Source organism: Gracilinanus agilis, chromosome 3, assembly GCF_016433145.1.
Source record: "Gracilinanus agilis isolate LMUSP501 chromosome 3, AgileGrace, whole genome shotgun sequence".
NCBI lineage: Eukaryota > Metazoa > Chordata > Mammalia > Didelphimorphia > Didelphidae > Gracilinanus > Gracilinanus agilis.
In genome coordinates, this window is record NC_058132.1 from 262,099,408 (window position 1) to 262,121,688 (window position 22,281).

The window sequence follows — 22,281 nt, forward strand, 5'->3', positions numbered from 1 at the left end:
CCTACCATATGTTGTCTATAAGAAACACACATGAGGCAGGCAGACACACACAGTCTGAAGGTGAAAAGATGGAACAAAATGCATTGAGCTTCATCTGGAAAAAAGATGGCAGGAGTGGCAATCTTGATAATCTTGATAACTGATAAAGTCAAAGTAAAAATAGATCTGATCAAAAGAGATAGGCAAGGGAGACTAGGAGACTTCTGGTAAAGATGGCAGCAGAGTAAGGAGCAGCTGCTCAATCTCTCCTAACCGAAGCATACAGGACTCCTCAAGGGGAAATAAAAACGAACCCAGAAGAACGAAGGAACCCCACAACAGGGCGCAGCATTGAAGGTAAACAGAGTCGGGGCATCTCCACGCTATAAAGGGGTGAAACAGCTCTCACTAAAATGCAAGAGGAAGAAGCCCCTCCCCCACCCCCCACACCACACACCTCGCACAACGCCAAGGCCAATGCACAAGAGTGAAAACAGGACTGGGGCAACCAGTAAATCACTAGCAGCCCCAGGGCTTGTACCTGTGTGCTGCAAGATGAGGCACCCCAAGTGGCTGGGGGGCATGCATGGCCTTTCCGGAACATCTGCGTGGGCCGGGACAAAGATCTCTAAAGCAGGGACTTTCCCAAGTGTCTGCATGGGTGAAGGCATTACCCTAGGCGCAAATAAAGATCTCCAGCCCACAGACTTTCCCTAGCTTCTGTGTGGGTGAAGACAGTGCCCTAAGCGAGAATAAAGATCTCTAAAGCAGAGATTTTCCCTAGCCTCTGTGCAGGTGAAGGCAGTGCCCTAGGCTTCAATAAAGATCTCCAGCCCAGGCTTGGAGCAGACAGGAGCGCAGCCATGGAAGCAGCCCCTGAGACTGCTGAAGGAGCCTCTGGCAGAGGGGCAGACCGGGGTCTACCAGGAGGCCTGACCCCGAGGACAAGGAGACTGGAACCCCAGGGATCTTAGAAAGAGCAGGTAGACCTTGAGTGTGAAGACAAAGCTGAAAAGGGGCGGGGCTAACAATGGCAAGCTGAAAACTCCAGAAGAAAAAAAAGATTATCAAGAAAAACTCTGGAACACTCGACAACTTTTACACAGAGAAAATCCAGACAACAGAGGATGACAAACAAGTAATCATATCCAAACCTTACCAAAAAAATGAAAGCTGGTCACAAGCTATTGAAGAGTTCAAAAATAAGATGTTGAAAAAGATGGAAGAGATATGGCAAGAAAATAACAGCTTAAAAGGCAGAATTTTGCAATTGGAAAGTGAGGCTCAGAAATCAAATGAACTGATAAGCAAATTGAACACCAGACATGACCAGATTGAAAAGGAAAACAAAAAGATTATAGCCCAAAACCAAAAGATTATAGCCTAAAACCAGTCCTTAATGGCTAGAATTGAAAAATTAGAACACAATGATCTCTCAAGACAACAAGAACAAATAAAACAAAGTCAAAAGTCTGATAAAATAGGAGGAAACATGAAATATCTTAATAAGAAAGTGACAGACTAAGAAAAACGGTCGAGAAGAGACAATTTGAGAATCGTTGGTCTTCCAGAAAAATCAGAAATTAATAGAAACCTGGACTCCATACTTAAAGAAATTATTCAGCAAAATTGCCCTGAAGTTATACAACAAGAGGGCAATATAGACATTGAAAGGATCCATAGATCACCCTCTACACTGGACACAGAAAAGTCAGCACCAAGGAATATAATAGCCAAATTCAAGAGCTTTCAAGTAGAAGAAAAAAATCTTACAAGAAGCCAGAAAGAGACAATTCAAATATCAAGGAGCACCAATCAGGATCACATAGGATCCAGCAGCCTCCACGCTAAAAGACCTCAAGGCTTAGAACATGATATTGAGAAAGGCAAAAGAGATGGGCCTTCAACCACGGATCAACTACCCATCGAAACTGACTATATACTTCCAGGGGAAAGTATGGGCATTCAACAAAATTGAAGATTTCCAAGTTTTTGCACAAAAGAGACAAGGACTAAATGGAAAGTTTGATACCCAACCACAAAAATCAAGAGAAACATGAAAAGGTAAATAAGAAACAGAGGGAAAAGAAAGAAAACTTATAATTTTTTAAGTTTGACTCTTTAAGGGCTTAAATAAGATCTAATTATCTGTATTACTATGTGGAGAAATGCTATGTATAATTCTCTGTAGTGAACTCTATTCACTATTATAATATTCACTATTATAGTAATCAGAAGAATAATTCATAGGGAGAGGATAGGATACTAAATGGTCTAAGATGACATGGGGGGGTGGGAAAGAGGGGGGAATAGTAGGGGACACCAAGAAAAATCTGAGTAAATAAAAAAATAGGATATTCTATTGCACACAAAGAGGGCATGGAAAGGGGAGGGGATAAATACTATTATAAGAAGGAGAGGAAGAGAGCATTAAGAGGGAATAATCATACCTTACTCTCAGTGTAATCAACCCAGAGAGAGAGAAGAGTAGCTTTATTATCCATTTGGATAAAAAACTCTATCTAACCCTACTGAGAAAGTCAGAAGGGACAAACCAAAGGGAACAAGGGAGTGGGGAGGTCCAAAAAGGGAGGGGAGAAGAAGGGGGAGGGAATTCATTTGGCCTTTAAAAAACAAAAATAGAGGAATAAAAAGGGAGGGGGCAGAAAGGGAAGTCATTCAAGGGAGGGGATAAGGGATACTGGCTCAAAGCAAACCACTGGTTTAAAAGAAAATAGTGGGTCTAGGGGAGGATACAAAAATGTCAGTGAATGCACAACTGATAACTGTAACTCTGAATGTGAATGGGATGAACTCGTTCATAAAACGGAAGCAAATAGCAGAGTGGATCAGAAACCAAAATCCTACCATATGTTGTCTACAAGAAACACATATGAGGCGCGTAGACACACACAAGTTTAAGGTTAAGGGCTTGAGCAAAATCTTTTGGGCATCAAATGAAAAAAAGAAGGCAGGAGTGGCTATTATGATCTCTGACAAAGCCAAAGTAAAAATATGATTATAAATTAGAAGCCTTCCCAATAAGATCAGGAGTGAAACAAGGATGCCCACTACCACCTCTATTATTCAACATAGAACTAGAAACACTAGCAATAGCAATTAGAGAAGAAAAAGGAATTGAAGGTATCAAAATAGGCAACGAGGAGACTAAGCTATCACTCTTTGCAGATGATATGATGATCTACTTAAATCCTAGAGAATCAACTAAGAAGCTTGTAGAAATAATCAACAGCTTTAGCAAAGTTGCAGGATACAAAATAAATGCACATAAATCATCAGCATTTCTATATATTTCCAACACATTAGAGCATCAAGAGGTAGAAAGAGAAACACCATTTAAAATCACCCTAGACAATATAAAATACTTAGGAATCTATCTACCCAAACAAAGACAGCAATTATACGAAAACAACTACAAAACACTTTCCAAAAAAATAAAACTGGATCTCAACAATTGGAAAGCTATTAATTGTTCATGGGTAGGACGGGCTAACATAATAAAAATGACAATTCTACCCAAATTAATTAACCTATTTAGTGCCATACCTATGAAATTACCAAAAAAACTTCTTTACTGCATTAGGAAAAACTATAACAAAGTTCATTTGGAATAACAAAAGATCAAGAATATCAAGGGAAATAATGAAAAAAAATGTGAAGGAAGGGGGCGTAGCAGTACCATATATTAAACTATACTAAAAAGCAGCAGTTATCAAAACAATATGATACTGGCTAAGAGATAGAAGGGAGGATCAGTGGAATAGACTTGGGGTAAATGACATCAGCAAGACAGTGTATGATAAATCCAAAGAGCCCAACTTTTGGGACATGAATCCACTATTTGAGAAAAACTGCTGGGAAATTTGGAAAACAATATGGGAGAAATTAGGTTTAGATCAACATCTCACACCCTACACCAAGATAAATTCAGAATGAGTGAATGACCTGAATATAAAGAGGGAAACTATAAATAAGTTAAGTAAACACAAAATAGTATACGTGTCAGATCTCTGGGAAAGGAAAGATTTTAAAACCAAGCAAGAGTTAGAGAAAATTACAAAATGTAAATTAAATGGTTTTGATTATATTAAGCTAAAAAGCTTTTGTACAAACAAAAACAATGTAGCCAAAATCAGAAGGGAAACAACAAATTGGGAAAAAATCTTTATAACAAAAAACTCTGACAGGTGTGTAATTACTCAAATATACAAGGAGTTAAATCAATTGTATAAAAAAATCAAGCCATTCCCCAATTGATAAATGGGCAAGAGACATGAATAGACAATTCTCAGGTAAAGAAATCAAAAGTATCAATAAGCACAAGAGAAAGTGTCCTAAATCTCTAATAATTAGAGAAATGCAAATCAAAACAACTCTGAGGTATCACCTCACACCTAGCAGATTGGCTAAAATGAAAGAAGGGGAGACTAATGAATGCTGGAGTGTATGTGGCAAAATTGGGACATTAATGCATTGCTGGTGGAGTTGTGAACTGATCCAACCATTCTGGATGGCAATTTGGAACTATGCTCAAAGGGCTATAAAAGAATGCCTGCCCTTTGATCGAGCCATACCATTGTTGGGTTTGTACCCCAAAGAGATCATAGATAAACAGACTTGTACAAAAATATTTATAGCTGCGTTTTTTGTAGTGGCAAAGAATTGGAAAGGGAGGGTATGCCCTTCAATTGGGGAATGGCTGAACAAACTCTGGTATATGCTGGTGATGGAATACTATTGTGCTAAAAGGAATAATAAACTGGAGGAGGTCCAGGTGAACTGGAGTGACCTCCAGGAACTGATGCAGAGCAAAAGGAGCAGAGCCAGAAGAACACTGTACACAGAGACTGATATACTATGGTAAAATCGAATGTAATGGACTTCTGTACCACCAACAATGCAATGACACAAGGCAACTCTGAGGGATTTATGGTAAAGAACGCTACCCACATTCAGAAGAAGATCTGTAGGAGAGGAAACATAGAAGATAAACCATTGCTTGAATGCATGGGTTGAGGGGGATATGATTGGGTATGTGGACTCGAAACTACCACACCAATGCAACTAACAACAATATGGAAATAGACCCTGAACAAGGACACATGTTACAACCAGTGGAAATGTGCGTCGGCCATGGTTGGGGAGAGAGAGGGGCATGAAGGGGAAAGTAGGGGCATAAAGTATGTAAACAGGTTAAAAATGAATATTAATAAATGTTTTAAAAAAAGAGCTAGGCAAGGTTATTACATCCTGATAAAAGGGAGTATAGACAATGAGTAAATATCAATACCTAACATATATGCACCAAATGTGACAGCATCCAAATTTCTTGAGGAGGAAATAGATAGTAAAACTATACTAGTGGTAGACTTAAACCTTCCTCTATTATATCTAGATAAATAAAAACAAAAAATAAATTAAAAAGAGATAAGAGGTGGATACAATCCTAGAAAAATTAGAATTAATAAATATGTGAAGAAAAATAAATAGGAACAAAAAGGAATATACCTTATTTTCAGCAGCACATGGTACATTAACATAGATTCAACATGCAGTATGACATAGAGATATGACAAAGAAATGCCAAAGAGCAGAAATAATAAATGCAACCTTTTCTGATCATGATGCAATAAAAATAATAATTAATACGGGCATATGGAAAGGTAAATCAAATATTAATTGGAAATTGAATAATATGACTCTGCAAAATCATTAATTAAAGAATAAATCACAGAAAAAATTAATAATTAATTTCATTGAAGAGAATGACAATGATGAGACATCCTACCAAAATCTTTGGGATGCAGCCAAAACAGTACTTAGGGGGAAATTTATATCCTTGAGTGCATATATTAACAGATTAGGAAGGGCAAATATCAATGAATCGGGCATGCAAATCAAAAAACTAGACAGTGGACAATTTAAAAATCCCCAGATGAAAACTAAATTAGAGATCATAAAAATTAAAGGAGAAATTAATAAAAATTGAAAGTAAAAGAACTATTGATTTAATGAATAATACCAGGAACTGGTATTTTGAAAAAACAAATAAAATTGACAAAGTACTGGTCAATCTAATAAAAAAAAATGAAAGAAGAAAACCAAATTAAGAGTATCAAAGATGAAAAGGGAGACCTCTCCTCTAATGAAGAGGAAATTAAGGCAATCATTAAAAACTATTTTGTCGAATTATATGGTAATAAATATAGCAATCTAGGGGATGTAGATGAATATTTACAAAAATATGAATTGCCTAGATTAACAGCAGAAGAAATAGAATAATCCCATATCTGAAAAAAGAAATTAAACAAACGATCAAAGAACTACCTAAGAAAAAATCCCCAGGACAAGGTAGATTCACAAGTGAATTCTATCAGATATTCAAAGAATAACTAATCCCAATACTATACAAATAATTTGACATAAGAAGGAAAGGAATTCTACCAAATTCCTTTTATGACACAAGTATGGTACTGATTCCAAAACCAGCAGACCAAAATCAGAGAAAGAAAACTACAAACTAATCTCCCTAATGAATATAGAAGCAAAAATTTAAATAGAATATTAGCAAAATGACTCTAACAAGTGATCATGAGGGTTATCCATCATGATCAGGTGGGATTTATACCAGGAATGCAAGGATGGTTCAATATTAGGAAAACCATCCACATCATTGACCATATCAACAAGCTAATGAACCAAAATTGCATGATTATCTCAATAGATACTGAAAAAGCCTTTGACAAAATACAACACCCATTCCTATTGAAAACACTAGAAAATGTAAGAGTAGACGGGCCTTTCCTAAAAATAATAAACAGTATATATCTTAAACCATCAACAAGCATCATATGCAATGGAGACAAATTAGAAGCCTCCTCAATAAGATCAGGAGTGAAACAAGGATGCCCAATATCACCTCTATTATTTAACATTGTACTAGAAACACTAGCAATTGCAATTAGAGGAGAAAAAGAAATTGAATGTATCAAAATAGGCAATGAGGATACCAGGGTATCACTCTTTGCATATGATGTGATGGTCTACTTAAAAAATCCTAGAGAATCAACTAAAAAACTAATGGAAATAATCAACAACTTTAGTAAAGTTGCAGGATACAAAGTAAATGCACATAAATCATCAGCATTTCTATATATTTCCAACACATCACAGCAGCAAGAGGTAGAAAGAGAAACACCATTCAAAATCACCCAAGACAATATAAAATACTTGGGAATCTATTTACCAAAACAAACACAGGAATTATACGAACACAACTACAAAACACTTTCCAAACAATTAAAACTCGATCTAAACAATTGGAAAAACATTGATTGCTCATGGGTAGGTTGAGCTAATATAATAAAAATGACCATTCTACTCAAATTAATTTACATATTTAGTGCCATATCTATCACACTACCAAAAAACATTTTTACTGAATTACAAAAAACTATAACAAAGTTCATTAGGAAGAAAAAAAGATGAAGAATATGAAGGGAAATAATGGAAAAAAACATGAAGGAAGGTGACCTAGCAGTACCAGACCTTAAACTGTACTAGAAAACAGTGGTCATCAAAACAATATGGTATTGGCTAAGAGACAGAAGGAAGGATCAGTGTAATTGACTTATGGTAAGTGACATCAGCAAGACAGTCTATGATAAATCTAAAGAGCCCAGCTTTTGGGACAAAAATTCACTATTTGACAAAAACTGCTGGGAAAATTGGAAAACAATATGGGAGAGATTAGGTTAAGATCAACATCTCACACCCTACACCAAGATAAATTCAAAATGGGTGAATGGCTTGAATATAAAGAATGAAACAATAAGTAAATTAGGCGAACACAGAATAGTTTACTTGTCAGATCTTTGGGAAAGGAAAGATTTTAAAACCAAGCAAGAATCAGAAAAAAAATTACAAAAAATAAATAATTTTGATTACATTAAATTAAAAATGTCTTGTACAAACAAAACTAATGCAACCAATATTAGAAGGGAATCAACAAATTGGGAAAAAATCTATATAACAAAAAACTCTGATAGAGGTCTAATTACTCAAATATATAAAGAGCTAAATCAATTGTACAAAAAATCAAGCCATTCCCCAATTGATAAATGGGCAAGGGACATGAATAGGCAATTTTCAGATAAAGAAATCAAAACTATCAATAAGCACATGAGAAAGTGTTCTAAATCTCTCATAATTAGAGAAATGAAAAACAAAACAATTCTGAGGTATTACTTCACACCTAGCAGATTGGCTAACATGAGAGTAAAGGAAAGTGGTGAATGATGGAGGGGATGTGGCAAAATTGGGATATTAATGCATTATTGGTGGAGCTGTGAATTGATCTAACCATTCAGGATGGCAATTTGGAATTATGCCCAAAGGGCTTTAAAAGACTGTCTTTCCTTTGATCCAGCCATACCACTGCTGGGTTTATACCCCCAAAGAGATCATGAGGAAAAAGACATGTACAAAAATATTTATAGGTGCACTCTTCATAGTGGCAAAAAACTGGAAAACAAGTGTATGCCCTTCTGTTGGGGAATGGCTGAAGAAATTGTGGTATCTGCTGGTGATGGAATACTATTGTGCTCAAATGAATAACAAACTGGAGGGATTCCATGTTCACTGGAATGACCTACAAGGATTGTTGCAGAGTGAAAGGAGCAGAACCAGGAGAACATTGTACACAGAGACTGATAAACTGTGGTATAATCAAACATAACGGACTTCTCTACTAGCAGCAATGCAATGATCTAGAACAACACTGAGGGACTTATGAGAAAGAAAACTAACCACATCCAGAGTGAGAACTGTGGGAATAGAAACACAGAAGAAAAACAACTGCTTGAACAAATGGATTGAGGGGGATATTATTGGGGATGTAGATGCTAAACAATTGCCCTAGTGCAACTATCAATCATATGGATATAGGTCTCAATCAATGATACATGTAAAACCTAGTTGAATTGAATGTTGGCTATAGGGGTGTGGTGGGGATTTGAAGAGAGGGAAAAAACATGAATCATGTAACCATGGAAAATATTCTAAATAAAATGAATTAATTAATTGAAAAAATAACAATGATGTCTGTTCTCAAGGTAGAGGAGGTACTCTCTTATACTTTTGTTTTTCCTTGCTTCTACTCATCTTTATTTCTGGTTTTCTCCAAGTTTAAGTTCTTCCAAGATGGTATGATGGTCTGTGGTTTGAAAGCTCTAAAAACCATTGTCCATTGCTGATTTCATCACCCTGGAGACTGCTGATGACTTCCAGGGCTCAGCACACCTTGAGCTACCCTGAGCTGGGACTCAGAGTTTATCTTCAGGCTTGGGCAAAGGCTTTTGGTCTCACTCAATGCTCCCTTTACTCAGGCACACACAGGACTCCCTTGCCCTTGTGCTTGTAATTTGGACTTGAGTTTCAGTAGCAACTGGCTCTGGACCTTGTTCTGGGCTTTAACAGGCTAGAAGATGTGGGCTACCTTGTGTTAAGGCTCAGGGCCTCCCTGTGGGCTTATACAAACTGAGTATATCACAAACTGCTTTGCACTGGGGTTCAAGGCCTCACTACAAACTTGGTCTGAATATCCCAACTTTGGTCTGGGCTTACAAAGATCAAGTGTGCAGTGAAGGCTACTTAGAATCAGGACCTCCATGCAGCTTGGGCTAGAGTTTTGAACTTTATGGGTTTCTCATGGGGTTGCACTTTTTTGGTTTAGGTAGCATCTCAGGGTATCCATATTGGTTTGGGTCCAGGTTCAGAACCTAGAATAGTAGGTATAGGGGGCTTGTTGTTGATTTGCCCTGGTAATCCTTGGTGTGATGGTCTTTGGGCTGTGTTTTCCTCTCATTCCAGTGTACCAGATACCCTCTGCTTATCTTTCAAGTTGTTCTCTCCATAAAAGTTGCTTTATTCCACCTTCTTGTTGGTTCTTTCACTCCAGAATTCATTTTGAGGTGTTATTTTAAGGTTAATTAGGGTGAGTTCTCACAGTGGTTTGAGCTTTCCTTGCTTCTACTCCATCATCTTGGCTCCTGTGAAATAAACCTTTTTAAAGATCATAAAGCATTATATAAATACAAGCTTTTACTACAAGTAGCACAAATAACTAATCAGTAGGAATAATGAGGAATTGAGGAAGGCTTCCAGTATACAATGGAGTTTTAATTGGGACATTAAAAAAGCTTGGAAATTAGTTGATGGAGCAAAGGAAGAAAAGCTTTCCAGGCATGGGATAGCCAGAAAAAATACTTGGAGCTGAGAGTTGGAGTATCTTGTGTAGCCAGGAGGGTAGTGTCACTAGATTGATGAATACGTGTTGGATAGTAATTTTAAGACTAAAAAGGCAGAAAGGGGCTAGATTGTGAAAGACTTTGAAAGTCAAGGAGAGGATTTTGTATTTGATCTTGGAGACAATAAAGAGCCCACCTGTGCTTTTTGAAAATCACTTAAGTGGCTGAATAGAGAATGCTTTTTGGGGAGAGACTCAATACAGGTTATCCCACAGGTTATCCCAGAAAACTACAATTAACCTAGGTATAAGGTGATGAGAGCTTATACTAGAGTGGTAGAAATGTGAGAAGAAAGAAGTGGGGTTATTTAAGAGATACTGTAATGTTGAAATCAATAGGCCTTAACAATAAATTGAATAGGAGAAGTGAGACTTCTAGGTGAGGGTGGGGTAGTGAGAGGAAGATATTACCCTCTACAGCAGGGGTCGGCAACCTTTTTGGCCATGAGAGCCATAAACGCCACATTTTTTAAAATATAATTTCATGAGAGCTGTACAGTGCTCACCGTGCGTGCTCCTATAACAGTGTGCACTCCTGTAACAGAGTCTGGAAAAAAAAATTGACTTTATGGCTCCTGCAGAAAGAGCCAGATATGGCTCGAGAGCCATACGTTGCCGACCCCCGCTCTACAGTAAGAAAGTGTGGTGAAATAGAATAAGTTTAGTCTTAAATATCTTGAATGTAAGATGTCAACTGGACATCCAGTTGAAGATATCTAAAGGCATTTTGGAGACACAAGTTTGAAAAACAAGTTTTGGGCAGAAAAGGTAGATTTCAGAGTCATTAGTATAGAGATATTACTTAAATCCATAGGAGCTGATTGGATCACTCAGAAAAGTAGTATGGCAAAAGATGACACAGAATAAAATCCTGAGGGACACCTACAATTATAAATCATGATCAGAGAGGAGAGCCAAGAGAAAGATGTTTCAAAAACCTAGATAGAAATGACTATTAAAGAGGAGATAATGATCAATAGAGAAATACTGGGATTGATTATACTATTTTCTTACTTTTCTAAAATGTACTTCTTTTCTTACTTTTGCCTAATAAAAACCCTTTCTTCATTTAAAATTCAGTTTAAGTGACTTCACCATAAAGCTTTTTCTAATCCTACCAACTGTTAGTAACCAGTCTCCAAAACTACCTTATATTTAACTACTTTATGTTTATTTACCTTATAATTATGCTATATACACGTATAAATATGATCTTTTTCCCCTTTAGAAATGTGAATTCTTCCTGAGTAAGGATTATCACATTCTTTGTTCTTTTATCCTCAACCCTTATCATGGTTATAATTTAGATTATTGTCTTTGTTATTTTTGGATTTGTAGATTTTGCTTCTAAAACTATTAAATGCTTGTCAACTGAATGACTGATTGATTGAATAGGGAAATGAAACTATCTGCTCTGCACTTAAGAAAAATTGCTTTGGAGTAGCATAGATGACGGATTAGAATGGTAAGAAAGGTAAAAATGAAGATAAATTAGATTATTACGGTAATGTTGGGCAAACATTGATAAGATAGTGGCTGTGAAGAAGTCAAATGTCAGAGATTTTGTGGAGATAAGAATGGAAACATTTGATAACAGGATATGTGGAGTGAGGGAGAGAGGTTCAATAAGCCAGGCATTCATCAAACAAGTGCCTGGCATTGTATTAAGTGCTGGTGATACAAAGGAAGGCAAAATACGTCCCTCCTCTCAAAAGGCTCACAATCTAATGAATCAATACACAAACCAATACCTACACATAGGAATATACACAGGGTAAATTAAACATGATCTTAGAGTGAAGGCTTTGAGATTGATAAAGGCTTCTTGTGGAAGGTGAGACTTTAGCTAGGACTTGAAAGAATCCAGGGAAGTCAGCAAGCAAGATGAGAAGGAGAGAGATTTAGACATGGAGAGCAGCCATTTAAAATGTGCAGACTTAGATGGAATTTTTGTCAGCTAAAAAAAAAAGAAAGAAATCAGTGTCCAGGGAAAACAGGGTATGTAGAGGGTAGTAAGGTATAAGAATCCTGGAAAAGTAGACAGGGACAGGTTACAAAGGGCTTTAAAAGCCAAATAGATTTTATATTTGATCTTGAAGGCATTAGAGAGTTGACCAAATAGAAATGTGACATGTTCAGACTTATAATTATTTAGGAAAACCAATTTTACAGCTAAATAGAAGACAGACTAAAGTGGAGAGAGACTTGAGCCAGGAAGACCAACCATACAGCTATTGTAATAGTCTAAATATGAGGGGATAAGGATCTGCAACATGATTATGGCAGTTTCAAAGGAGAGAAAGAGGCATTTAAAAGAAAGAAGTTACACAGGTAGAAACAATAGGATTTGGCTACTGACTGGATAAGAACAGTGTGAGAGAGTCGAATTGGAGTCTGGCATGATACGTACCTTGTGAGCCTGATTGGCCAGAAGAATGATAGCTTCCTTGACATTAACATGGAAGTTAGGAAAAGAAAAGGGCTTTTGGAAAGATAAGTGAGATCAATTTTGGACATGTTGAATCTAAGATGTTTACATCAGATGCATTGTGGGAAGATTATGGAGTAGGGTGTGAAGCTTTCTTGCCCTCTTAAAACTTTCCACAAACAACCAAAATAACTTCATAAAATCAATATTAATAGTGTCAAATAGAAGTCAAGAGTGAAGATGAACAGCTAAGGAAAACTAGACAGGGGCAGTAACAGAGCAAACAGAGGGAATCCACAAAGAAGCCCAGGAGAATATAAGCAACCTCACCTTGTCTGCTGATCCAGAGGAGCCTACACCCTCTAGGATGCCACTGGAATATGAATCCACAAGTGGAGTGCCCTGGGAGCAGCTATGTCTGCTACATCCTTGGCTAAGGAGTTTTCAGTAGGAAACTGAAGGAGAGAAACCTTGGAGCCTTCAGTTGCCAGGCCCTAAGGGAAGGGACTCAAGCCTCATTGTTAACAAATGAGGGACTTTGGAAGCCTGAAAAACTCTTGACTGGACACTTTCCCTGTTTCAGGTTATGGATGTAGAAGAAGAGAAGTGAAGGAGGAGACAACAGTGAATGGGACTAGAACTCATCATCTGTGGTTAATTCCAGGTGAGTGGAGCTCATAGTTGTTGCCACAGTGTTAGGTGGATTGGTTGCTTTCAGTTACAGTAGCAGAACTCGTTGGAGCACCTGAGGTCAATCACATACCAGCTTGAGTAGAGAACTTGGAGTACATTAGACTCCTGACAGTAAAAACTGCATAATTAAATAGCACATCTGTGCACACTAGGATACCTCTGACATTACTCTTAATAACCTTCCTCATTCTCCCTATCAGCACATCTGCCACTAATTCAAGGGAATTCTTAACTTCTTGCTTCTTTCTAGAAAGAAAATAAAGTGATAACTTTTGTGAATTGGGCTTTAACCATTATTATGACTAACACGTCCTGTTGCTGCAGGGCCCTCTGGGGAATAAATATAGTTACTTCAGAGCAGGACCTCTTAGAAGGCTTTTATTGATGTAGCTCTGGGGAATTATTCAATTGTTTGAAAGTAGTACTAGCCAAAGACTGTGAGTCCCCATGCACCTGTGGCAAAGATATAGTTCTATGATTTCATGTAGGTTACCTTAGAGTTACTGTGTAATTAGTGTCACTTAATGTATGGTACCAAAATATAAACATATCTACCCTAGCTTCCATTTGTATTTTTTGTATAATTACATTTCCTAATACTGATATTTGTTATCTTTATAGAAGTTCTCTTTGGGTTGTTATATTTTTAAGAATGTATATCTGAATATAAAGTAAGATAGAAAAACAATTGAAATTCATTTTTTTAGTTTCTCAAGTCAATGACAGTCATTAGCAATTCCTTTTCTATACAACATAACCCAGTGTCCACCCCTGTTCCTGGAGCTGAACTTCATAAATATAGACTTAGTTTCATGCCAAGGCAATATAATGGTTCAGAAAGTTGGATGTTTTCTCTGAAATCAAGTTGCAACATCTTGGTATATATGTTTCTTTATTTCTTACATTTACAACAATAGCTCTCTTAAATCTCCTAGGGGAGTTTGCTTCCTATTCTCTTTGTTGGTGGCCAAAAGCTCCCTTGGAAGTTCTCATTCCTCTCCAGCTGACTAAATTTTTTTCTGTAGCAATTAATTTTTTTCCATTTAACAATAGAATAAGGGATGTTTCCTAAAAAGGAGAGGGGGCACCTTCATGTGCACACACAAAGAAATTCCTGAAACCGGAGATAACATACATGAACACAATAGAACACCCTGGTACTCCAGTGAAAAAGCCAGTAATTAAGTCTATTGGCCTGGCTACTAAATTGAATCAATAAATAGCAACCAAAAGAGAAAGAACCAAATGCTATTATGGGGAAAGAGAAGATTTCAGCACAAACTCAGAGGACAGTGAAGGAAAATCACCTACTTTAAAAACAGCACAGAAATATAATAAATGGCTACAAGCTCAAAAAATGCTGCTTAGAAAAAAACCTCAAAAAACAAATGAAAGAGGTGAAGTAAAAATTCGATGAAAATAGAGCAATATAAGAAAATCAAAAAGATTATAAAAGAAAGAAAGATCCTTCAAACTGGAAAAAGAGATACAAAAACTTATAGAAGAAAATAATGTATTAAGAAATAGAACTGGACAAGGTGGTGCTAACAGTTTCCTGAGATAATTTTAATAACATTAAATTATAAAAAGTTTTTCTCAAATAAAACCAATTGAAGATGGCAAACAATACATTGGGGGAGGTATAGGAAATATCCCTGAGAGAATCCTCATTTCTCAAATACATAGAAAACTGAATCATATTTATAAGAAAAAAATTCTCAAGTGGAGAAATGGTCAAAGGATATGAATAGTCAGTTCTCAGAGGAAGAGATTAAAACTATCCCTAGTACTATGTAAAAATGCTCCAAATCACTATTAATTAGAGAAATGAAAATTAAAGTAAGTCTGAGATGCCACCTCACATGTACCACATTGCTTAACATGATCAAAAGGAAGAAGAATAAATACTGCAATGGAAGTGGAAAAATTGGGACACTTATACACTACTGGTGGAGTTATGAATTGATACAACCTCTCTGGAGAGCAATATGGAACCCAGCTCAAAGGGCCATAAAACTATGCATACCCTTTGACACAACAATACCACTACTGATTCTATTTCCCAATAATATCAGAAATAAGGGGAAAAAAACCTAACTATACCAAAATATTTTTAGAACATCTTTCTGTAGTGGCAAAGAATTGGAAAGTGAGGGATTGTCCATCACTTGGGCATTGGATGAAGAAGTTGTGGTATATGGTTGTAATGGAATACTATTGCACCAGAAGGAATGATGAGCAGGATAAGTTCAGAAGAACCCAGAAAGACTTATCTGACATCATGCAAAGTGAAGAGAGCAGAACCAAGAGAACAATGTATATAGTAACAAAAATATTATACAATGATTAACTGTTGAAAACTAAACCAATATCAGGAAAGCAAATCTCTAAGATAACCACAAACAACTCATAAAGAAAATTCTATCCATAGCCAAAGAAGGAACAATTACAATCGAGTGCAGATCAAAACATGACATCTTCCACTATATATTCTTCATGAGATTTCTAATACATGTGTTATATGTGGCTTCTATCATGACATAAGCAATATAGAAATGTTACATGAAAGTATATGTATAACCTAAATCAGAGTATTCACTGTCTCATGGAGGAAGAAAGGGTAGGGAGGGAGAAAATCTGAATTTTAAAATGCCAAAAAAGCAATCATCAATATTTTTCTACATATAACTGAAAAAATACAAATTAAAAGTATTAAATAAGAGAATAAGAAACCTCACATAAATAACTGACCTGGAAAATAGATCAAGGAAGACAATATAAGAATTGTTGTAGACCCAGAACGTTTTGAGGAAAAAAAGAGTTTAGGCATGGGTATTTTGAAGAGGGAGAGTATGGACAGAAGACTGGAGGTTGAGGGAATGTAATGTAATGAGCTGAAATATTAATGAAATATACTAAATGGAGACAGGGCAGAATGTCTATTACATATGGAGAAGGAATGAGGGAAAGAGCTGCCATAGAGAAGGGGAAGAGGGGTTTGAACCCTGGGAGTACTAGAACTCAGCTCTCATCAGACCTGGAATAAATGGAGAATAAGGTACATAATTAGAAGGGTAAACATTTTCTTAATGTACACAGAAACTGGAGGGAAGGGAAATGGGATTAGGGAGGGACTGATAATCCCCTTGGGGGACTAAGGGAATAAGAGAAAGAAGGGTGAGATTAGAGAAAGGAGATCTAGAGGATTAGAAAAGGGAAAGAAGAGCTGAGGGAACTACTTTTCTAGAGGTGGGAGGTGGTAAGGTGAGGAGATAAGGAAATCATGAAATAGGAGGGCATGGTAGGGGGTTAAGGAAGGGATTTGGGGAAAGGTGGATAGAATAAGACTTAAAAGGTAAAGGAGAAATGATAAGAGAGGGAGGTTTGGGAAAATGGGCCAATTTAGAACTAGGATGGCAAGGGGAAAGGATAAAGGTTGATCTTTGGGAAAGAAAACTAAAAAGGAGAGGTATTTGTCAAAGGAAAATGGACATCTAAAGAGGGATATACAAGCCATTCCCCAGTTGACAAATGGTCAAGGGATATGAATAGGCAGTTCTCAGATGAATAAATCAAAACTATCAATAATCACATGAAAAAGTGTTCTAAATCCCTCTAGATTAGAGAAAAGCAAATAAAAACAATTCTGACATACCACTTTACACATAGCAGATTGGCCAATATGGCAGCAAAGGAAAATGAAAAATGTTGAAAGGGATATGGCAAAATTGGGACATTAATACACTGCTGGTAGAGTTGTGAATTAGTCTAACCCAGTGATTCCCAAAGTGGGCGCCACCACCCCCTGCTGGGTGCTGCAGCAATCCAGGGAGGTGGTGATGGCCACAGGTGCATTTATCCTATTAATTGCTATTAATTTTTTTAATTTAATTTCCAGGGGGATAAGTAATATTTTTTCTGGAAAGGGGCAGCAGGCCAAAAAAGTTTGGGAACCACTGCTCTAACCATTCTGGAGGACAATTTGGAATTATACCCAATGGCTTTAGAAGAATGCATGCCCTTTGATCCAGCCATACCACTGCTGGGTTTGGACCCCAAAGAGATAATAAAGAAAAATTCTTGTCCAAAAATATTTATAGTTGCACTCTTTGTGGTCACAGAAAAAATTGGAAAATGAGGGGATATTACTGGATTGGGGAATGGCTGGACAAATTGTGGTTTCTCATGATAATGGAATACTATTGTGCTGAAAGGAATGATGAACTAGAGTATTTCTATGTGAACTGGAAAGACCTCCAGGAATTGATGCAGAGGGAAATGAGCAGAACCAGGAGAATATTGTACAGAGAGACTGATATATTTTGGCTGAATAGATTATGATAGACTTATCTGCTAGTAGCAATGAAATGATCCAGGACAATTCAGAGGAACTTATGAGAAAGAGCACTGTCCACATCCAGAGAAAGAACTGTGGGAGCAGAAATGCAGAAGAAAAACATATGATCAATCATGTAGTTATATGGGGATATGATTAGGGTTTTGGTGTTAAAAGATCACTCTATTGCAAATATCAATAATATGGAAATGGGTTTTGAACAATGATACATGTATATTCCTGTATCTTGCAGGAATTCCACCCTCCCATTTTCCATGTTGCAATAAACCAGTAGAATTCCTTGTCAGTTCTTGGAAGGGGGATGGAAGAGAGTGGGGAAAATCATGAATCATTTAACCAGGGGGAAATATTCTAAATAAATAAATATTTTAAAAATAAAGATGGAACAATGTAAACAGCAAAGAAGGATATCATAGAAAGAAAAGAGGTGGATGAAGATTGAGGAGTAATAGAGTCAATGGAAATGCACTACTAGCGACTTGATCCTGATTGAAATGGGATGAATTCACACATGTAAAGAAAAAAGATAGCGGAAAGTATCAAAAATTAGAACCTGATAATATAATATTTACAAATGTAAGGATGGAGGATGGGACAAAAAGAGCCAGAAGAAGGCCATTGGTGACAGTTACTGACAGTTGGGATCAGAGAGGATTCTGGGAGGCTCCGGAGGAGGAAGGAGGAGAGGAAGAACTTCCAGCAGCAGAGGACTGAGAGAGGGAGGAGGAGAATATCCCAGCTTGAATCCAGTCCTGAGGGCTTTGAGGATATTTCTTTGAACATTGAAACCCTGATTCCTGGATCAAAGATTCCACCACATCTCACCCAGAAAGTTTTCAATCATTGAGTGAGCTATGTATTTGGACTGCATTTTGGGTGCAATTTCTTAGGGTCCTTCTCCCATTACCCAACTTCGCTGAGAGACCCTTTCTGGTCTAACTTGCAATTATAGAGAAGGATAGAAATAGAAACAGAAGGAGAAGAGGCGGGAGACACTTAGGAGTGGGAACCCCAAAGGTTCCCACCTGAGTGATGGACCCCATAGAAATAGAGAAGAGGGCACCCCAAATCCCTCTGCCCTTCACCCCTGAATTATGATTAATAAAAGCCATTCATTAGTCAGATAGCATTCCATAGTGCCAGAGAGACAGCGAGGGGGAGGGGAATCACAGCTTGGTCTGGTGGCCTCCATCTTGGAGCCATACCACCTGCAGTGAAATTGACTGACCTCTGGGGAGGCTTGCATGAACCCTGCCCTCATTCAGAATCAGATCGGGGTACCCAATACCTCATCTTATAGAGAAGCCTCATCCCCAACTCCTGTGGGGTGGCATGACCATCCAGGTCACCCAGTTTTGGGGTGACACCCCCTCAAAGTCTCATCAGTGTATATTTGGCAGGAGGGGAGAGCTAGAAGAGAGTCTCACCTCATAGACTCTCTATCTCCCTTCCATCCCTAACATTAGTAACTAGGCTTTTATTATTATTCTTATACAAGAGACATACTGAAAATAAGAGACAAACCTAGAGTGAAGGTGAGAAGCTAGGATAGAATATATGCTGCCTCTGCTGATCCAGAGAAGGCAGGAATAACAGTCAAGGTTTCTGACAGAGTTGGAACTAAAACTGACATAATTGGAAGGGATGGACAGGTTAACTATATTATTTTGGGGGTCAGGGATTACTATGGATAATGAAGCATTATCAATAGTGGACCTGTATGTACCAAATGTTATAGTATCCAGATTTTTAAAGGAAAAACTAAGTGAGATACAGATGGAAATAGATAACAATAATAATTGTGGTGGACTTTAATTTTCCCCTTTCAGAACTAGATAAATCTAACTAAAAAAATAAACAAGAAAGAAATTAATGAGATGAATAGAACTTTCTATAAGTTAAATGAGACAGGTATCTGGAGATTCTTTACATACCTGCATGATGTTAGTAGTATATGTAAGCCTGAGTATAATCCAAACATGATTTCTGGTGAGACAACAATGACTTAGAGAACATATTATGCAAGTCTTACTTTAACAGTCATCAGGCTATGTAGGTAATTCTGCATCCCTAAGGGATTCCACTGGATATGACAAAGATGAAAAAAACTGTTTTAGAAAGTTTTTGGTCTTGGGAATAGATTGGGTCTACTGCCTAAGGACCAGTCTAGCAAAAGAGATTCTTGGTAATATATGTTAACTGAAAATCAGATGGGCTAAAGTGAACAAGTTAAATACTGATCACAATATGGAGAAATAGGCCTAGTACTACATTGCTAGAGCAGCTGTGAATTTTTATTTTGAGAAAACAAGATGGAAATATATTTTAAGATCTGTAAAGCTATTCATGTTCATTTGCCTATAAATCTCATTACTAAGGTTATGAATTAAGGGCATTAATTACTGAGAGAGTAAAAAGCTATGTATGTAGGAAAATAGTCATGGAAACTTTGTAATGACAAAATATTTAGAAATAACACAAATGCAAAGAATGGAAGAAATCAGTGAATAGTTCATAATATTTGAATATAATGGCTTATATTCCATTATTAGAAATGACAAATATTAGAAATATAAAGAAAACAAGGAGAGATGAAAAGAGAATAAGAGTAATACATACTATGATTATGTTAAAAACTAAAAGCTCCAAAATCAAGAGCAAAAAGTGTTCAAGAAAAACAAACCCAAGTTGAATTCAAAAGCAGAGGATATTTATATTAGCATACATATGTAATTTACATATTAAACAATTTGTAAATAAAGTGGTTTGTGGTATTGCATATATTCTTTTTATGCATGTGTTTAATTTTCTTTGTAGTTGTTATTAAGTTTATGATAAAATTATTTGATAAATTTGATTATTATGATAAAAATGTTTACATCAGTTTCAGATGCTTACTAGGCATTTGGAGATACAAGACTATAGGTAAGGAGAGATATAAGAGTTGGACAAATAGATCTGAGAGTTATCTTCATGGAAATAGTGGAATTCATGAAAATAGATGTTATCTCCAAATGACAGCCTTTGAAGGAGAAGAGAAGAGAGCTCAAAGCCTGGGTTCTGGGAAGGGGCATTCATGGGTAGAAGACACTAATTGGATGAAGATCCAACAAAGTCTGAATAAGAGCAGTCTGTTGGATAGGAGAGAATACAGCAGTATCATGAGAATCTAGAAAAAAGAGAATCACAAAGAGAGAAGGGTGATGAACAGAATGGTCAAGAAGGATGAGGATAAGAAAAGGCCATTAGATTTGGCATTTAAGAAATTATTTATAATTTTGTAGGAAACCGTTTACTAGAATAATGAGGCCAAAAGCTAGACTACAGAGTTAAGAAGAGAATAAGAATAAAGGAAATAGAAGTATCAATTGCAGATTGCATTCTCAAGGATTTTAGCCATTGAATGGAAGAAAGATATTGAATGATAGATATTAGTGATGGAAAAATAAAATGAGTTTTATGAGGAAAAGGTAGGTATGTGTATGTTTTTAAGAAGTAGGGAAGTAGTCAATAGACAGATCAAAGATTAGTTAGAGGTAAGAAAGGACGAAATGTATTGGTGAAGAATGGATGAAATGGCATTACTTGTGTCTGTAGACAGGTTTGTTTTGTCAAGAAGGTTCATCTCTTCTCATGAGAGAGGGTAGAAAAGACATGGTATAAGGCATTTTAGTGTGTAAGATAAGGCCTAGGATATGAAATAGATATATAGACAAATGTCTTCAATTTTTTAAGTGAAATATATGGCGAAGTATTTATTTGAAAAGGTTGAGGAAAGAGGGAACTAGTGGGATAGTGGTTCCCTTAGGAAATTGTAAAAGGATTTCTTTGCTGCAGTGAGGGCCTGTCAAGATTATGTAATATGTAATGATATGGAACGTGCCTAGTCAGCATGATTTTGTAATTTCCTCCATCTTCACTAGTCATCACATGAGTAGGAATGAAGGCAACAGACAGTAGAAGTAATCCAAGGCTGATGCTTGACAGAACAAGATATTTTAAAGGATGAGAGGCAAAGAACTTGAGAGAAAAAATGGATTAGAATTGAATTAGTTTTCCAGAGGTCAAGAAGGAAAAGGGAGGAGATGTAGTCTTTGCATGGAAGATAGCCCTAGAGAGACCTAAGAAAGCAGGGCAAGAGTGCTAGGCTTGAAGTACACTAAATATTTGACTGTGTCCAAATCACTTCACTTCTGTGATTCTTAGTGTCCTTATTTGTAAAATAAGAAGTTGAACAAGCTGGCTCCTTAGCTTCATTCTAGCTTAATTCTATGGCTCAAAAAATGCCAAGGTTACAAACTTGTGAGGCTACAAGGATAATGGTGCCTTCAATGGTAATAAATTCATGATAGCAGTTTGTGGGAGAAAGATATTGACTACAATTTTGGACATGTTGAGTTTGAAATGTATTGTGTCCTATTCATTGTATTCGTCAGATTAGGAATAATGTCGTGGCTGGATAGGACATTTCAGGGGGCCACATCTGGCCCATGGGCC